At 35.4% G+C, this 7,221-nt stretch overlaps 1 long non-coding RNA gene across 1 annotated transcript; it reads left to right on the forward strand.

Annotated features, from left to right (window-relative positions):
* Positions 1 to 4,791: 4,791 nt before the first annotated feature.
* LOC107465340 (uncharacterized) lies at positions 4,792 to 5,396 on the forward strand. Its single transcript, XR_001587324.3, has 3 exons — positions 4,792 to 5,046; positions 5,119 to 5,198; positions 5,279 to 5,396. It is a non-coding gene; the product is annotated as an uncharacterized LOC107465340 (long non-coding RNA).
* The last annotated feature ends 1,825 nt before the right edge of the window (positions 5,397 to 7,221 follow it).

Genomic DNA, 7,221 nt, shown 5'->3' on the forward strand with positions numbered 1-7,221 from the left:
CACTTGCAAACTGTATATGAATTCCATTGAACCCTATTTTCTATATGAATTCCATTGCAGGAAAGGAAAACATCTATCTCTCTTGATGGCAAAATCCCCCCAAAATTAGCAACATTGAGCCCTAACCAAACTCTATCTTTGTTAGGCGACACCAAGCCAGAAAACAAAAAATGCAAACACTCAGAAACTCAAAACTAATTAAACAATACACAATGTAACTAATATTTTATTTGAATAATCTGTTACTTACCTTGAAGACTTGCACAAGAAAGGTCTGTCAACGTCGTCAGGGAGTCCGTTAGTAGTGCCGTCTGAAGCTTCACTTGGAGCGTTGTCAGCAACACTGTCAGCGTCTTACTCAGCTCCACAGCCAGGTAGAGCGTTGTCGTTTTGTCGTCTTCAGAGAGTCTTCAGAGGGAACATGAAAAGATTGTGAATTTTCTGTAATTAGGAGAAAGGGAAGAAGGGTTAAATGGAAACCCAAGGCATGTACTCTACGCACCATTTTAATCCCCCACACAAAACGACATCGTTTTTATTTGGGAGAAAGGGACAGATCGACCCCTGTCCATTTTTAAATTGACAGCTTGGCACTTCAAGAACACTTGGCAGCCAGCTCATCACCGTTAAGTAACACGTATGCTTATTCCGGTTGTTTTCAACGCCGGAAGGCACAGAAGGACCGCTATGTCTCACGGAATGCAAAGACAGGGACCGGAACGTACCTTTTTTTTGGACAGGGATGGCTTTGTCCTTATGAAAATTGGACAGGGACCGGGTTGGGTGTTTACTCATTAAAAATGTCGAGTATAAATTTCTCATAGATTTAAAAAATCAACAATTTCAATTTCAGATTTTTTGGCTTGAAAAATCATAAGACATAGCAACAAATTTACGTTAGACATGTGCATGTGCAAGTGCAAATAAGTAACAAATTCACGTTAGACATGTTATTTTTGACATAACCATCAACAACATGAGTTAATTATTATACCATTTCTTAAAGCAATTAAATGATCTAGTGACACAATCTACTAAATTTGTTATCTTATTCTAAAATATTATATCATTTCGGTGTAACCAAATATTTCATGACAGAAAAGAACCCAACTAATCACTTTTTGCGCATGTCTTTTTTCAAAGGCATAGTCCTCAAACTTTCAAAATGTTCTTTTATCGTTACTGAGATAGTCCAAATACGTCCAAAATCAGTATACCATGCGCATCACACCTGTTAAGAGAATTCACAAGTAACAAATAAGTGTGGAACAGTTTCAATATCTTTCCTACATAGAGCGCACACATTATCACCATAGTCAATGATACCCAATGTAGTCAATTGCTCCTTAGTATTGATGTGCGGCCTACAAGCACAAATCAGATAAACAACTTAACTCGAAGCAACACTAGTCCTTTCCGAATGCATTCACAAACCTATAGTTGATTACATCATCTGCCAATGTCTCCTCTTCCAATACTTGAACAAATGACTTAGTAGAATAAACGACTTCTTTGCTAAATCGCCACACTACTCTGTCCTGCACTTCTGCTATCAATCTATTAAATTGCAAAATATCAAGCATTTGATTTACGATTTCAGTCTCCCATTGACGGAGTTTCCTCCTCCTTTGGAAATTCTAAACCCACTCTAACCCATCTTAAAACCCACAATCCCCAATTACAGATCCTTGTTGGTTTGAAATCAAGAAAAGTCTCGGAAAGAGTCTTTCAACTTTTCAAGTTGTAGTCATATATCCTCCTAAAACCTGGTTGATCTACCATCTCCTATCTCCATAGCAAGACCATCAATCATCTTTTGTCTGACATGTTAATCCTTTATTTGCAGATTACATATATCTTTCCATGGGCTTCCTTTAAGTAGTAATGTTTGAGTTGATAACATCCAATTTGGGTTCAAGTTGTTGCATGAGCATACAATCTTCTTTCACAGTGGACACTCCTCTTTAGAGAATCTCCACCACCATTAACTACAAGAAAAACACCCATTCAGGTATACTTGAAAAGTGTAGCCAAAAATAAAAAAAATGATGTCTTAGAAAAAGGCTACGCTTTTTAGGCTTTGGAGACACTTTTGTAGGCGATGCCTATGCTAGTGTTGCCTATTCTCAAAAGCTACGCTTTTCTATATCAAAGGCTACGCTTCTAGCCTTTAAGAATAGGGTACGCTTTTTAAGTGATGTTGTTCAGGACTAATGGCTACGCTTTTCAGCACTAATGGTTACCATAATTTTAAAGAATAGGCTATACTTTTCAGAGCTACTGCATCACTTTATAAATGTAACAAATAGTATACCTATAGCTACTCTATATAAGTGTAGCCTTTTATCCCTCATTTTTTTTATCTAAAATCTAATATTTGAGAATATAATTATATATATAATCCTGTATTTTTAATTAAATTAGTTAATTATTATAAAATAAAAATGAATACATATATAATAATACCATACAATAATCTTTAAAAATAAAAATTATAATGAAACAAAGTATAATTATATAATGAACCAAAAATATTGGGATGATCATAATTTTGAGTATTCATACATCTCAAAGTAGAATAAATATACTCATATAATGCATTTAGAGTTTACTACTAATAAACTAGGAAAAACCAAAATATTATATCATATAAATGTATCTTAGCTTCTAATAAAAGACATCATCATCAACCATGCATCTTTCAATTTCCATCTTTGCATTGTCAATAAACCATCATGATAAGCATCTCAATCTTCACTCGCATCTTCAGAATTATCCTGCATAATTATATAGAAAAATAATTATAATTTGAAAAAGTATAACAAGAAAAAAGTAATTAACATATTAATAACACATACAATATCCAAGCGGCATAAGATAATTCAAACTAATCTTCTTTTCATATCACCGAAAACATAAAGGAAGACTTTTCAAACTACTCTTCTTTTCATCACACATCTCAATTCTTTTTCCTAATAATTTTATGTCCAAAAGCAACAAGAACAAAAGAAGAATTTTAAGGAGGAAAAAATTAAATAAAATACAATAGAAACTGCAGGAACAGGAAGCAAATCCAAATGATAGAGAGAGCACCTAAAAAAGAAAAGGATAAAACAAAAGATGTAAAGTGGAATTAAAATTGTAGCTATAAAAGCAAATAAGGGAAAGGGGTCAATTATAACTATAGAAGCAGTAGGGCAGGGCATGGGCATCGTCAACTAAGGAGTCCACAAATGGTAGGGGTTGTGTGTGTAAGGCCCAAATGAAGGTGAAAAAGTAATTAATAATGGCATCTAGAGACGAGAAATTAAAGAAGGTGAAGCTACTTTATGAGATATTCATTAAGCTTATTTGAATGGCGTTACTTAGCATTTTAAATTCAATAACCTATTGACTATTGTAGCTCAAATCAGGAACAAGCAAATGCTCAAACAGTTGGAATAAAAAAATTTTAATTTGTATAGTATCTATTTCTCAAGCAATCTGATAACAGCCCAAAATTCAAATCCAAAGAATGAGTAACTGAGTAACTGAAAATAAAAGGAAGAACTCTTGCTTTTGAAAACTCAATTCAGGTCGGTAACTTATTTGGAAAATAATAGGCCATACACAAATCAAAGTGAAATATCAGAAAAAAGCTAAAAATCATAGATGCTGCTACATCACACATCTCAATTCTTTTTCATAATAGTTTATGTCCAAAAGCAACAAGAACAAAAGATGAATTTTAAGGAGAAAAAATTAAATAAAATACAATAGGAATTGCAGCAACAGGAAGCAAATCCAAATGATAGAGAGAGCACCTAAAAAAGAAAAAGATAGAACAGAAGAAGATGTAAAGTGGAATTAAAATTGTGCCTATAAAAGCAGATAAGGGAAATGGGTCAATTATAACTATAGAAGCAGCAGGGTAAGGGTGACTCATGGGCGTCGGGAAAGGGGTCAATTAGGGAGTCCACAAATGGTAGGGGATTATGTGTGTGTAAGGCCTAAATGAAGGTGAAAAAGTAATTAATAATAGCATTCAGAGACGAGAAATTAAAGATGGTGAAGCTACTTTATGAGATATTCATTAAGTTTATTTGAATGGCATTACTTAGCATTCTAAATTCAATAACCTATTGACTATTGTAGCTCAAATCAGGAACAAGCAAAATGCTCAAACAGTTGGAATAAAAAAAATTGAATTTGTATAGTATCTATTTCTCAAGTAATCTAATAATAGCTCAAAACTCAAATCCAAAGCATGATTCTCACGAGGAAAAAAGAAGAAGAATCCAAAGTAGAAAAAATCAACAAGTTTTGAAGCAATGCACAAACCAAATAGAGGTCATACTCTGGTTTTTTCTTCAGAACACCAACTATAACATAGTATAATTTCTCAAGTGATAAAATATTTTAAAGATTTGAAGTCACAATTCAGAAACAACTATATGAGATATTGATTAAGCTTATATGAATGGCATTACTTAGCATTCTAAATTCAATAACCTATTGACTATTATAGCTCAAGTAAGGAACAAACAAACGATCAAACAGTTGGAATAAAAAAATATTAAATTCGCATAGTATCTATACTAATTAAATCTGACAACGGCCCAAAATTTAAATCCAAACCATGAATCTCGCAAGGAAAAAAGAAGAAGAATTCAAATCAGAAAAAATCAACAAGTTTTGAAATCAACTTGGATGCATCTAATCATTTCATGAGAAGTCAACAACGCATGTTAAAAAAATTCTAAACTCAATCCACCAAATTATTCAGGAAATGGTAATTCACTACCGCAGAGGCGGAGAGTAGCGGCAGGGGGTTGGCGGTCGTGACCATAATCGCCGCTAATCAAGAAGGATCCTGGCAGAGATGTGTGGCGGTCAGGTAAAAGCCACAAAACTCCCCTGGATAGCGGCTGGGGAGTGAACACCGCTGCTAAATTAGGCAGTATATCTTCGGGCTTACTCGTTTCACTTCCTGGTGTGAACAAAGCGGGAGAAGAGGCGCCAAACAAAACCACCCCACCCGGCGACTTCTTCAATAAACGCCACTAGGTGAGTTTCAAATCAGTGTTTCAATTCCACTTTTATTTTACAACTCGAAATTACTTCCCCCCAATTCTGCAGAAACCCGCGAGTTGAGTTTGGTAGCGCGCCAACCAAGAGCGGGAGCACAGCCGAGAAATATCAAGGAAGAACCCACCCAGGTGAGGATTTTATCATGATTCAACTTGTCAATTCCCCCTTTTCATGTTACAACCAAACATCGAGAACCCCAATTTTGCAGAAACCCCCAATTTTTCAAGCTTTCCCCTATCATCCACAATTCCTGAAGCTCATACCCTCCCCTGTCGAGTTGCGCAGCTGCCTTCGCGACCAGTCCCCTGGCACTGGTTAGTCCTGACACTCTGATCTTTTCTTATTGATTTTTTTGTTGGTTAGAATTTTGTAAAAATATTTATCTATATCTATCTTTAACTGGGGTTAATTGCCGCTGTACATAGACTGGAATTTGAAGGTACCCCTTTTTTTGATTTAATGGGTGCTCTGTATTGAAAGTGATAGTTAGAGTAGAAAGCTTTAACAAAGCCTCATTATCAATGTTAGAGGGTTGAGTTTCTTTGGTTTGCATCTCTCTTGCATCTACTTCCTTGTTTTTTAATTACCCAAGAATGTGTTTCTTTGGTTTGCATCTCCCTTGCACAGGAGAAATTGAGGAACTTTTCACGCACTAATCTGAAAAATTTGTTTGTTGATAAATTTATCATGTAAAGTACAAGATATTGGTAACTGCTGTTTCATAGCTATGTTGTGTTCTTTGCCACTTCCCATTGGTTCAGCTCTGTTATCATTTTTCCTTTTTTTTATGACAAAAGCTTGATATTTATAATCTGTATATTGTTTATAATAGTATTCTGACTCAGGTTGGTTGTTGGTGTGTTGGGGTGTGTGTTTGTACAGTTGGGCTTGTTGGTTTTGGCTTAGTTTTCTTTATCTTCATTATGATTCTTCCATTCTCGTCTCCCAAATCTGTCATTTTCATGCCTTCTTGAGTGTTTTAAAAAAGTAATTTTTGTCTTTATTTTCATTCTATTTTTTACTTCTTTGTTTTACAACACTTGGGTTGTACATTGTATCCTCTTTCAATTACATACTTTTTTATTTAAATGCTTTGCTTCCTTTTGATGTTTTGGTGATACATTGCATGTAGAACTGTGATTTTAGTTTTCATATTCAGACATGGGGTGCTTAAAGTTTGTGTCTTTCCCCTATTCTTCAAACGAGCTAGTTTTTCACTTTCCACATGTGTAGAGAGTAATGGCTAAAACTTAAAAGGGACCACACTTTATTGAGCTCCACTGCCACTTCATTGAGCTTCACTTAAGTTCTACTATTCTCAGGGGAAAAAATAAAATAAAATAATAAAATAAAAGGAGCACACTTTAATCCTGAACATTAATGAGTTTGGAATTATGGTTGTTAGCAATTCTGTACAGTATAGCACACTCAATCATTTCTAGTTATAATATGCTTTCGTTGACCGCATCATGGGCTTAGAAGATTACATTAAGTGGGATGCTAATGTAGCTGTCATTGTAGTTTAATGATGGTCCATGGAGGGCTCAAGTGCTCCTTGGTGCTATGGAGAAAAAGGGAGGAATTGTCATTAAAGAAAATTTTGAAAAAAGGTGGAAGATAGTTTTCCGTTAATGATAGTTTACTTATTGGTGCGCGAAATTGTGAACAATACTTTTTCACAACTCTCATAATCCCCGGTCATGAACCCCAAAAACTTGGTGTTCAATACCATGGCATTACACAACTTCGCACAACTAACCAGCAAGTGCACTGGGTCGTCCAAGTAATAAACCTTACGCGAGTAAGGGTCGATCCCACGGAGATTGTTAGTATTGAAGCAAGCTATGGTCATCTTGTAAATCTTAGTCAGGCAAACTCAAATGGTAATGGTGATGAACGAAAATAACACAAAGGTAAAGATAGAGATACTTATGTAATTCATTGGTAGGAACTTCAGATAAGCGCATGAAGATGCCTTCCCTTCCGTCTCTCTGCTTTCCTACTGTCTTCATCCAATCCTTCTTACTCCTTTCCATGGCAAGCTTAAGCAAGGGTTTCACCGTTGTCAGTGGCTACCTCCCATCATCTCAGTGAAAACGTTCCTATGCTCTGTCACAGCATGGCTAATCATCTGTCGGTTCTCGGTCAGGC

This window comes from Arachis duranensis, chromosome 9 (genome assembly GCF_000817695.3).
Source record: "Arachis duranensis cultivar V14167 chromosome 9, aradu.V14167.gnm2.J7QH, whole genome shotgun sequence".
NCBI lineage: Eukaryota > Viridiplantae > Streptophyta > Magnoliopsida > Fabales > Fabaceae > Arachis > Arachis duranensis.